Here is a 13,325-nt window from a genome sequence, read left to right on the forward strand (position 1 = left end):
AGCTTGTTCCTGATGCTGGAATGAGATTAGCATGTTTGCGTTCCTGCTTTGAGGGAAAGATGCAAGATTTTCAGGTAAGTTACAGCAGAACAAAACGTCACCCAGTCCTGCACCATCTTCACAATCATTGATGTGCTCAACTCCATTGTTGCAGCCATTGTGTATTTTGAGTGCCTTCCAACCAAGGGGAAACCCTGGTGGTATAGTAGTTAAGTGCTATGGCTGCTAACCAAATGATGGACAGTTGCAACCCACCAGGCACTCCTTGGAAACTCTATGGGGCAGTTCTACTCTGTCCTATAGGGTCGCTGTGAGTCGGAATCAACTCAACGGCAGTGGGTTTGGTTTGGGTCCAACCGAGGGGGCTCATCTTCCAGCACAATATTGGATGATATTCTGTTGTGATCCATAGGGTTTTCATTGGCTAATTTTTGGAAGTAGATCACAGGCCTTTCCTCCTAGTCTTAGTCTGGAAGCTCCACTGAAACCTGTCCACCATGGGTGACCCTCCTGGTATTTGAAATTCTGGTGGCATAGCTTGTGACATCGTAGCAACATGCAAGCAATCACAGTACGACAGACTGACAGATGGGTGATAGATGATGAGTACAGGTTGGTTGTGTGCTGTACATATACTATACACCATATCTCCTTGATTCTCGGATGTCAGCAATGGTGAGGGACACTGCGGGTTAGTCATTCACACCTTTTCAAACCACAAAGACAAAAACAACATGGCCACATTGAGTATACCTGTCAATTTAAAAGGCACTCTAATTTCATGCAGGGGAAAGAGTTATTTATACGCTTCTGGTGGAACTGTTGAGTCTCATGGTCTTTTTGGAAAGCAATCTGATAGCATCTATTAAAATTAAAATGCTTATAGCAGCTTTGATGCAGCAGCCCACTTGATTTTATCCAATAGAAATAAAAACAATGGCAAACAAAGACATGTGTGCAAAAAGCCGACACAAAGTGAAGGCCCATCAGTAGGTGAATGGTTGACTAAGTTATGGTTCATCAACTATGAAATGCTGCACAGCCATTAAAAAGGAATGAATTAGGGCATTAACAGTTGTCTTAGAGATAGTATTGAGAAAGAAAAGTGAGATCCAAGAAAATAAATATAATAGGAAGTCATTTTTATAAAACAAGCTGACCCAAAACTCTCTCTCTGTAGCTCTCTCTCTCTCTCCATGTATATATACATATACATATATAAACACATGGTGTCCCTATGAGTTGGGATTGACTTGACGGCAACTGGTATATGTAGATATATAGATGTAGATATATAACATATATTCATGGTATATATACCATACACCATGTACATATATCTGCATATAGATACACATAGGAGCCCAGGCGGCACAGTGGTTAAGAGCTCACCTGCTAACCAAAAGTCGGCAATTTGAATCTACTCAGCCGCCCTTTGAAAACCCTATGGGGCAGTTCTACTCTGTCCTGTAGGGTCACTATGACTTGGAATTCACTTGACGGCAGTGGGTTTGGTGTTTGGTCTTTATAGATACACATATGCCATATACATACATATATGCATACAAAGTATGTATGTGTGTATATACACATGCACACACATATCTGTATGTGATTTTATTATAGAAAAAAAACCTGGAAGAATGCATAACAGGTTGTTGGGATGGGGGAAGAGGCAGCCTAACTTTAAAAAAAAATAACCTGTTGCTATCGAGTCGATTCCGACTCATAGCGACCCTATAGGACAGAGTAGAACCGCACCATAGTTTCCAAGCAGCGTCTGGTGGATTTGAACTGCTGACCTTTTGCTTAGCAGCCATAGTACTTAACCAGTAGGCCACCAGGGTTTCCCAGCCTAATTTTAGGAATGTTAAAATGTGAAAGAAAAAAAGGGGGTCTTAGTATCGAGGAAATACAGTTTTATCTGATTTAATTCTCACCACAACCCCGTAAGATGAGCATGGTTTGTCTTTTTCTTTCTTTCTTTCTTTTTTTAACATATTAGGGAAACAAGGAGCAGAGAGGTGAAAATTTTGCCCATCAATCAGTGAAGAAGGGATTTGAGCCTAGGACTGCTTCTCCCTCTACAGTTATTGTAAACTTCCAAATATACTAAATTCTACTGGTATTTAACACAGGAAAAACAAAACAAAAACCTATTGCCACTGAGTACATTCTGACTCATAGTGACCCTATAGCACAGAGTAGAACTGCCTCATAGGGCTTCCAAGGCTATAATCTTTATGGAAGCAGACTGCCACATCTCCCTCCCACAGAGTGGCTAGTGGGTTTGAACCGCCCACCTTTCGGTTAGCAGCCGAGTGCTTATCACTGCGCTACCAGGGCTCTGAAAATGACAAAGCCATCTGAAATAGTTTGCGGAGCCTCACTTTTGGTCCTTTCTTTATTTTGGTTCTTTTTTAAGGACTGCATCATCACATCATAGCACTGGCTTTTCTCATCAAGACCCCCCTTGCCAGCTTTCCTCCTGGTGAGTGTCAAGATTGATAAATAAACTACTCCCTCTCCATGATCCTGGTCTTGCAGATAGATTTGGGAAACAGTATTCCGTTAACTCACAATTTCCTTCCTGTACTTATAGCCCTCCATAGTCCAGGAAAAATGAAGATGGCCAAAAGGCAGAGATTTATCAAGTCCCTACTCCATGGGTGAAATGCTTTTAGTGGGTAGCTCTTAAAAATGACCATCATTTTGTCAAGCAACAAAAGTGCTTGCTGATTTCCATTTTGGTTCCGTTTGGTGAGCCAATGTCACCCGGCCCTGCACTGCTGCAGGATCGATCCACCTTCATCATGTTTATATGCATTCTGGGAGTACTTCTTGGTTAAAACTAGTGCAGACGACATCCTGAAGAGCAGCCCAGCAGGGGCCCAGGTGCCAGGCTGGGTTCTAGGAGGCTGAGAGGTCCGTTTTCCGAAGGATCAGTTCTGCCTTATAGTAGGGCTTTGTTTCTTAAAGGCTTATCTGGAGCCAGGGCTAGGCTAGCTTTATGTCTTTCTTCTCGACTGAGATAAAGAGATTTGGACTTCCATAAAAAAAAAAAAAATTTTTTTTTTTCCATACTCTGGCAATTTCCTCTTCCCTTTTTTATATCCTGTCTTTCCTTGTAGTTTATAATTTCAAGAGATAATTTGGGAAGGTGATATCTTACGGTGATTAAAATACATCAATGCTTAGGTTGGAGTCAGGCTGCTTGGATTCAAAGCTCACCTCTCCCACTTATTAGCTGGTTGACCTTAGACAAGTTATGAAACCTCTTTTGGCCCCCACTGAACTCATCTGTAGGGGTAATAGGAGACCCTGGGTAGTACAGACACTTAACACACTCAGCTGCTAACTGAAACATTGAAGGTTCGAGTCCGTCCAAAGGCACCTTGGAAGAAAGGCCTGGTGATCTACTTCTGAAAAATCAGCCATTGAAAACCCTATGTGAACACACCTATGTGTGTTCTACCCTGACACACATAGGGTTGCCATGAGTTGGAATCAACTCAACAGCAACTGGTTTTTGGCAGGTATAATAATAATACCTGCCTTACAGGGTTGTTTTGAAGAGTGACGTATGTTGTATAATGCTTAATACAGTGCCTAGGGAGTTCCTGGGCGGTACAAAAGGTTAAGTACTTGGCTGCTAACTGAAAGGTTGATGGTTAGAGTACATCCAGAAGCTCCTTGAAAGAAACACCAGCTTATCTACTTTCAAAAAATCAGCCATTGAAAACCCATAGAGCGCAGTTCTACTCTGACACACAAGGTATGATTCCATGGCAACTGGTTGGCTAGCATGCAGTAAACACGTTAACGACTCTGATTACTATACGTAGGAAGTTGCATTTTAGCATCATGAAGTGTCAGGGCTGGAAGGAAACTTGCAGTCCATCTAGTCCAGACCGTCTCAGCCTTGGCACTATTGACATTTTGGACAGGATAATTATTTGCTGTGGGGCTGTCCTGTGAACTGTAGGATGTTTAGCAGCATCCCTGACCCCTACTCACTAGGTGCCAGTAGCAGTCCCCCCTCCAAAGTGTGACAACTAAAATGTTTCCAGACATCACCAAATGTTTCCTGGGGAGCAAAATTGCCCCCAGTCAAGAACTACTGATCAAGTCTAACACCCTCAGTTTTATAATGCAGACACTCTGGTCCTGAGAGAATTTTTCTGTTGTATCTCTTTATCTTGTCCCTAGGTGTCTGCCCTTTTTTTTCTCCAGATGTCTTAGAGTTGTCTGTTCATATACACTCGCAAAGTGCTGGCAATAAAAACTTGGTTGGATGTGCTCAGAATTAAACCAAGAGAAACACGATTATGAGCTTCTTGAAGCATAAAGAAGTCTTTTCATGCAAAATGGATTTGATTTTCCTCAAGGCGTTCCTGCCCAGGAATATTCCTACTTACCACAAATTGAAGTGACGAAGAAATTGTCACTTTCGGTTACAACAAAGAAAATGCTTCAGGTAGATGAATAGAAATGCCTTTCAAACAACTAACTGCTACCGAAATGAGACGGATTTGTGTCAGCCCAGGGAACTTTGACTCTAGAGTTTTCTCTGAAACATTGTCTGTTTCCAGCGACTGACCGTTTTTTTTCTTGATTACCACCTCAAAGAGTTCACAGAAAATAATGAAGTAGACCAAGAACGTAGACCACACCAGGTGACAAATGACACCTCGACTTTTGTCAGCTGAAATGAGCATTTCATTTGGAGGGGGAGGAGAAAGAATGTATAGTTCTTCCTTTCATGGTCTATGATGAGTTTCCTTGTGTAGCGGTGTTCTAAGAAATCAGGTGTTCTTGATGGTTTAGGTGTCTCATCGTCCTCCACGTATGGGTCTTTCTGTGTTCAATTGCTTCTGTTGCTTCCATCCCATTAAACCCCATTGCTGTTGAGTCAATGGTTGATTCCGTAGGGCACAGAATAAAATGACTTGTACTTGGGGATAATCTAGTCTCGTGTGAGTCCCAGGCTGCACGTTAGAATCACCTTAAAAAAAACAAAAAAACCCAGTGCCGGCGAGTTGATTCCAACTCAGAGCGACCCTGTAGGACAGAGTAGAACTGTCCCATGGAAGCTCTATGGGATTTAAACTGGTGACCCTTTGGTTAGCAGCTGTTGCACTTAACCACTGTACCACCAGGGTTTCCTAGAATCACCTGGGTAGCTTTTAGTACAATTAACCCGTCACCTTTTTTTTTTTTTTTAAAGTGGATTAAAAAACTAGAGGTCAGAGAGAAGACGATTTTCCTTAAGTGCTCAAGCTAGGCAGTAGCAGAAGTAGAACTAGAACCCATTGATCCTGCATATCCAACACCAAAAAAAAAAAAAAAAGACTAGTCAACTTTGACTCATAGCAACCCTATAGCACCTATAGGGTTTCTAAGTTGCTGCTGGTAGATTTGAACTGCTGACCTTTTGGTTAGCAGCCAAGTGCTGAACCACTGCGCCACCAGGTTTCCATCCAATAGGAGCTAAACAAATGTGAGTTCCCTTTCCGATAAAGAATTTTCCCTACCAGATCATGGTGGCCAACACCCGAAAGCTCTTAGGAAATAAATGATTAAATCCTTAATTGTAAACCTATCATCGCTCCTGGGGAAACAAATTTAACCCATGTGTCCAGTTGTCCTAGGTCAATACATGCATTTCTGAATGCAAAAGATATTATTGCTGTTATCATGACTGGCAACTATTATTCAAAAATAGGTCAGAGACAGACAGATGCGTCACTTGTATTTTGTGGACCAGCCTTTCTATTAATTTAATTCGTTTTCTGAAAAAACAAAACACAGTAAACTGTAAGACAAAATTACCCATTAACTAATGTTTCCCAAAGAACCAGCTTACTACCTGACGGTGTCAGCTGAAGTAGACATTCACTCATAGTTCTCATGGAGTAGGAGCGAGAGACAAAGGCGTATTTGAGGGAACACTGGGGAAAAAAATTAATGTACCTTCCTATGTTACTGTTAAAAGATAATTTTCAGGAAAAGGTAAAATCATGACTGTCACGCAGATATAAAAAGGGACGCATGTTAAAGATTTTATTCTACTTATTAATTAATGAGGCAGTCAGGCAGATGTGATAACTGGTTCAAAAGAGAATCTGAATAACGGACTTATTTATAGATCCAGACTTTTGAAATGAATTACAAATGGAGGTAAAACTTTTTATATGGAGGCAAGGGGAGGGAAGGGGAGTCAGATGGACTTCTTCAGCACAGGACAGAATTTGCATGTGTACAAGAATTATTTTTGCATTGCGCTCAGTTACCTGCAATTCACAGAATTGTAAACTAGCTCAAAGATCATGAAAGACTAGTACCAGCTAACCTGGAAAGGTGTCCTCTAGACAAGGCATAGTTTTCCTCTGAAGCAAACATTTTCCCCTCTATATTAACCTACATGCTTTCCTGAAGAGGAAGCAGTGAGAATTCATGTTTTTAATTAACCACAGTTTTCAAGCACAAAGAAAGGTCCTAGTTTTCAAGAGTTACAGCTAAGAACAGAAGACCGTAAGATAATTGCAAATGAAATGTGGTCCAGTGAAAGGCTGTGCTTGATAAACATGGAGTCCAGAGGGCCACTGGAAAATTCAGGTGATTACTTATCCAGATGTTCACGCCAAATGTCTGATATTTTTATTGACTTTTTAAGAGCATCATCCAGATATTCAGCTTAATTCAATATAGAGGTGGTTAATCCAGCATTTGCTGGTCACCCGTTTAGGAGCTTTGATGGCACAATGGTTAAGTGCTCAGCTGCTAACTGAAAGGTCACCGACTTGAACCCACCAGTTGTTCATTGAGAGAAAGATGTGGCAGTCTGCTTCTGTGAAGATTACAGCCTCGGAAACCGTATGGCACAGCTCTACTCTGTCCTATAGGGTCACTATGAATCAGGATTGACTTGACAGCACACAACAACAATGACAGTATAGTTATATATCAATCCCCTGTGTTTCAGAGTAGAGCTGCATTCTGCAGGGTTTTCGATGGCTGTGATCTCTCAGAAGTTGATCATCAAGCCTTCTTATGTATATAAGATATGTATATTTAAACCTTGAACCAAAAATATCCTCCGAAGTCTTCTTAAAATGGAACAACAGTTTAACTAGTAAAAAATGTCTGCCTTGAGCACTATGCTTTTTTTTTTTTTAATTTTTATTGTGCTTTAAGTGAAAGTTCACAAACCAAGTCAGTTTCTCATACAAAAACTTATATATACCTTGTTATATACTCCTAGTTGCTCTCCCTCTAATGAGGCAGCACACTCCTTCCCTCCACTCTCTATTTTTGTGTCCATTCAGCCAGCTTCTGACCCCCTCTGTCTTCTCACCTCTTCTCCAGACAGGAACTGCCCAGAGTCTCATGTGTCTCCTTGAGCCAAGAAGCTCACTCTTCACCAGTATCATTTTCTATCCCATAGTCCACTCCAATCCCTGTCTGAAGAGTTGGCTTTGGGAATGGTTCCAGTCTTGGGCTAAGAGAAAGTCTGGGGACCATGATCTCTGGGGTCCTTCTAGTCTCAGTCAGACCATTAAGACTGGTCTTTTTACAAGAATTTGAGGTCTGCATCCCACTGCTCTCCCGCTCCTTCAGGGATTCTCTGTTGTGCTCCCTGTCAGGGCAGTTATCGGTTGTAGTTGGGCACCATCTAGTTCTTCTGGTCTCAGGCTGATGTAGTCTCTGGTTTATGTGGCCTTTTCTGTCTTTTGGGCTCATAATTACCTTGTGTCTTTGGTATTCTTCACTCTCCTTTGCTCCAGGTCGGTTGAGGCCAACTGATGCATCTTAGATGGCCACCTGCTAGTGTTTAACACCCCAGACGCCACTCTGCAAAGTGGGATGCAGAATGTTATCTTAATAGATTTTATTATGCCAATTGACTTAGATGTCCCCTGAAACCATGGTCCCCAAACTCCCACCCCTGCTATGCTGGCCTTCAAAGCATTCAGTTTATTCAGGAAACTTATTTGCTTTTGGTTTAGTCCAGTTGTGCTACCCTCTCCTGTATTGTGTGTTGTCATTCCCTTCACCTAAAAAAGTTCTTATCTACTATCTAATTAGTGAAAACCCCTCTCCCTCCCTCCCTTCCTCCCTGCTCTTGTAACCATCAAAGAATATTTTCTTCTCTGTTTAAACTGTTTTTTCAGATCTTATAATAGTGGTCTCATACAATATTTGTCCTTTTGCAACTGACTAATTTCACTCAGCATAATGCCTTCCAGATTCCTCCATGTTATGAAATGTTTCACGGAGTCATCACTGATCTTTATTGATGCGTAGTATTTCATTGTGTGAAAATACCATAATTTATTTATCCATTCATCCATTGATGGGCACCTTGGTTGCTTCCACCTTTTTGTTATTGTAAGCAGTGCTGCAGTGAACATGGGTGTGCATGTATCTGCTCATGTAAAGGCTCTTCTTTCTCTAGCATATATTCCAAGGAGTGGGATTGCTGGATCGTATGGTAGTTCTATTTCTAGCTTTTTTAAGGAAGTGCCAAATCAATTTCCAAAATGGTTGTACCATTTTACATTCCCACCAGCAGTGTATAAGTGTTCCAGTCTCTCCACAACCTCTCCAACATTTATTCTTTTGTGTTTTTTGGATTAATGCCAGCCGTGTTGGAGTGAGATGGAATCTCATTGTAGTCTTGATTTGCGTTTCTCTAATGGCTAATGATCGTGAGCATTTCCTCATGTATCTGTTAGCTACCTGCATGTCTTCTTCAGTGAAGTGCCTGTTCATATCCTTTGCCCATTTTTTAATTATTTGTCTTTTTGTAGTTGAGTTTTTGCAGTATCAAGTAGATTTTAAAGATCAGACACCGATCAGAAATGTCAAAGCTAAAAACTTTTTCCCAGCCTGTAGGTAATCTTTTTACTCTTTTGGTGAAGTCTTTGGATGAGCATAGGTGTTTGATTTTTGGGAACTCTCAGTTATCTAGTTTCTCTTCTGCATTGTTGGTAATGTTTTGTGTACTGCTTATGCCATGTTTTAGGGCTCCTAGCGTTGTCCCTATTTTTTCTTCCAAGATCTTTTCCGTTTTAGATTTTATATTTAGGTCTTTGATCCATTTTGAGTTAGTTTTGTGCATGGTGTGAGGTATGGGTCTTGTTTCATTGTTTTTGCAGATGAATATCCAGTTGCGCCAGCACCATTGTTAAAAAGACTGTCTTTTCCCCATTTAACTGACTTTGGGCCTTTGTCAAATATCAGCTGCTCATCTGTGGATGGATTTATGTCTGGATTCTCAATTCTGTTCCATTGGTCTATGTATCTGTTGTTGTACCAGTACCAGGCTGTTTTGACTACTGTGGCAGTATAATAGGTTCTAAAATCAGGTAGAGTGAGGCCTCCCACTTTGTTCTTCTTTTTCAGTAATGCTTTACTTATCTGGGGCCACTTTCCCTTCCATGTGAAGTTGGTGATTTGTTTCTGCATCTCATTAAAAATTGTCTTTGGAATTCGGATCAGAATTGCTTTGTATCTATAGATGGCTTTTGGTAGAATAGGCATTCTGACAATGTTAAGTCTTCCTATCCATGAGCAAGGTATGTTTCTCCACTTATGTAGGTCTCTTTTGGTTTCTTGCAGTAGTGTCTTGTAGTTTTCTTTGTATAGGTCTTTTACATCTTTGGTAAGATTTATTCCTAAATGTTTTATCTTCTTGGGGGCTACTGTAAATGGTATTGATTTAGTGATTTCCTCTTCAATGTTCTTTTTGTTGGTGTAGAGGAATCCAACTGATTTTTATATGTTTATCTTGTACTCTGATACTCTGCTGAACTCTTCTATTAGCTTCGGTAGTTTTCTTGAGGATTCTTTAGGGTTTTCTGTGTATAAGATTATGTCATCTGCAAATAGAGATACTTTTAATTCTTCCTTACCAATCTGGGTGCCCTTTTTTTCTTTATCTAGCCAAATTGCTCTGGCTAGGACCTCTAGCACAATGTTGAATAAGAGTAGTGATAAAGGGCATCCTTATCTGGTTCCCGGTCTCAAGGGGAATGCTTTCAGACTCTCTCCATTTAGGATGATGTTGGCTGTTGGCTTTGTATAAATGCCCTTATTATGTTGAGGAATTTCCTTCTACTCCTATTTTGCTGAGAGTTTTTGTCATGAATGGGTGTTGAACTTTGTCAAATGCCTTTTCTGCGGCAATTGATAAGATCATGTGGTTCTTGTCTTTTGTTTTATTTGTATGATGGATTACATTAATTGTTTTTCTAATGTTGAACCATCCCTGCATACCTGGTATGAATCCCACTTGGTCATGGTGAATTATTTTTTTGATATGTTGTTGAATTCTATTGGCTAGAATTTTTGTTGAGGATTTTTGCATCTAAGTTCATGAGGGATAAGGGTCAGTAATTTTCTTTTCTTGTGGTGTCTTTACCTGGTTTTGGTATCAGGGATGTGGTGGCTTCATAGAATGAGTTTGGGAGTATACCATCCTTTTTTATGCTCTGAAATACCTTTAGTAGTAGTGGTGTTAACTCTTCTCTGAATGGTAGAACTCAGCAGTGCAGCTGTCCAGGCCAGGGCTTTTTTTTGTTCGGAGTTTTTTAAATTACCTTTTCAATCTCTTCTTTTATTATGTGTTTATTTAGTTGTTCTACCTCTGTTTGTGTTAGTTTAGGTAGGTAGTGTGTTTATAAGAATTCATCCATTTCTTCTAGGTTTTCAAGTTTGTTAAAGTACAATTTTTCATAGTAATCTGATATGATTGTTTTAATTTCAGTTGGGTCTGTTGTAATATCACCCATCTCATTTCTTATTTGGGTTATTTGCTTCCTCTCCTGTTTTTCTTTTTTCAGTTTGGCCGATTGTTTATCAATTTTGTTACTTTTTTCAAAGAGCCAGCTTTTCATCTTGCTAACTCTTTTAATTGTTTTTCTATTCTCTAATTCATTTAATTCTGCTCTAATTTTTATTATTTGCTTTCTTCTTGTGCTGGAGGGTTTCTTTTGTTGCTCTCTATTTGTTCAAGTTGTAGGGATAATTCTTTGATTTTGGCCCTTCTTTTTGTATGTGTGCATTTATTGATATAAATTGACCTCTGAGCACTGCTTTCTCTGTGTCCCAAAGGTTCAAGAGGAAGTGTTCTCATTCTCATTGGATTCTCTGAATTTCTTATTCCAGCCTTAATATCTTCTGTAACCCAGTCTTTTTTGAGCAGGGTATTGTTCAGTTTCCAAGTGTTTGATTTCTTTTGCCTGCTTTTTCTGTTATTGATTTCTACTTTCATGGCCATATGGTCAGAAAAGATGCTTTGTAATATTTCAACATTTTGGATTCTGCTAAGGCTTGCTTTATGACCTAATATGTGGTCTATTCTAGAGAATGTTCCATGTGTACTAGAAAAGAGACGTATACTTGGCTGCTCTTGGGTGGAGTGTTCTGCATGTGTCTCTGAGGTCTAGATGGTTGATTGTGGCATTTAGATCTTCCATGTCTTTATGGAGCTTCTTTCTGGATGTCCTGTCCATCACCAAAAGTGGTGTGTTGAAGTCTTCTACTATAATTGTGGAGCTGTCTATTCCATTTTTCAGTGCTGTTAGAGTTTGTTTTATGTATCTTGCAGCCATGTCATTGGGTGCATAAAGATTTAATATGGTTATATCCTCTTGGTATATTGACCCTTTAATCATTATATAGTGTCCTTCCTTATCCTTAGTGGTGGATTTAACTTCAAAGTCTATTTTGTCAGAAATTAATATTGCCACTCCTGCTCTTTTTTGATTGTTGTTTGCTTGATATATTTTTTTCCATCCTTTGAGTTTTAGTTTGTGTCTCTAAGTCTAAGGTGCATCTCTTGTAGGCAGCATATAGACCAGATTGTGTGTGTGTTTTTATCCATTCTGCCACTGTCTGTGTCTTTATTGGTGCATTTAGTCCATTTGCATTCAGTGAAATTATGGATGGGTATTAGTGCTGTCATTTTGATGTCTTTTTTTGTGTGTTGTTGACAGTTTCTTTTCCCCACTTAATTTTCTGTGCTGAGTAGTTTATATATTGCCTTTTCCTCTTATTTGTTGTAGTTGATTTTGTTTCTGCTAAGTCTATTTTTTTATTTTATTTTATTTTATTTTGCTGAGTAGGGTTATTAGCCTCCTTTGTGGTTACCTTAATATTTACCCCTATTTTTCTAAGTTTAAACCTAACTTTTATTTCTTTATATTGCCTTGTCTTCCTTTCCATATGAAAGTGTATGATTACATTTCTTAGTCCATCTTTATTATTTTAATGTTATCTTCTTTTACATAATGACATCACTGTTTCCCTGTTTTGAGTGTTTTTTTAATCTTGATTTATTTTTGTGATTTTCCTGTATGGGTTGACATCTGATTGCTCTGTCCAGTGTTCTAGTCTTGGGTTGCTATCTGATCTTATTGATTTTCTAACCAGAGAACTCCCTTTAGTATTTCTTATAGTTTTGGTTTGGGTTTTAAGAATTCCCTAAACTTCTTTGTATCTGGAAATGTCCTAATTTTGCCTTCATATTTGAGAGACAGTTTTGCTGGATATATGCTTCTTGACTGGCAATTTTTTTCCTTCAATACTTTATATGCATGTTTTCTGCTGAGTAGTCCGAGCTTATTCTTATTGACTCTCCTTTGTAGGTGACTTTTCATTTATCACTAGCTGCTCTTAAAATTCTCTCTTTATCTTTGGTTTTGGCAAGTTTGATTATAATATGTCTTGGTGACTTTCTTTTAAGATCTACCTTATGTGGAGTTCAATGAGCATTTTGAATAGATATTGTCTCATCTTTCACAATATCAGGGAAGTTTCTCCCAACAAATCTTCAATAATTCTCTCTGTATTTTTTGTTATCCCTCCCTGGTCTCGTACTCCAATCACTTGTAGGTTATTTTTCTTGATAGAGTCCCACATGATTCTTAAGGTTTCTTCATTTTTTTTTTAACTCTTTTGTCTGATTTTTCTTCAGATATATTTGTACCAAGTACTTTATCTTCAGTCCCACCTATTCTGCCTTCCACTTGCTCAATTCTGCTCCTCTGACTTTCTACTGAGTTGTCTAATTATGTAATTTTATTGTTAACCTTCTGAATTTCTGATTGCTGTCTCTATGGATTCTTGCTTCTTATTACATTATGTTCTTGAATAACCTTTTTAATTTATTCAGCTGCTTTATCTGTGTGTTCCTTGGCTAGTTCTGCATATTGCCTGATTTCCTTCCTGATGTCTTGAAGAGTTCTGTATCTTAATCTTTTGTATTCTGCATCTGGTAATTCCAGGAAGGCACCTTCCTCCAGAAGATCCCTTGATTC

The 13,325-nt window shown here is 39.2% G+C and overlaps 1 protein-coding gene across 1 annotated transcript in view; it reads left to right on the top strand.

Annotated features, from left to right (window-relative positions):
- Window positions 1-13,325, top strand: part of BMERB1 (bMERB domain containing 1) — a 150,212-nt gene that overhangs the window by 14,489 nt on the left and 122,398 nt on the right. The window lies entirely within an intron of this gene.

The sequence above is a fragment of the Loxodonta africana genome, chromosome 12 (genome assembly GCF_030014295.1).
Source record: "Loxodonta africana isolate mLoxAfr1 chromosome 12, mLoxAfr1.hap2, whole genome shotgun sequence".
Lineage (NCBI taxonomy): Eukaryota > Metazoa > Chordata > Mammalia > Proboscidea > Elephantidae > Loxodonta > Loxodonta africana.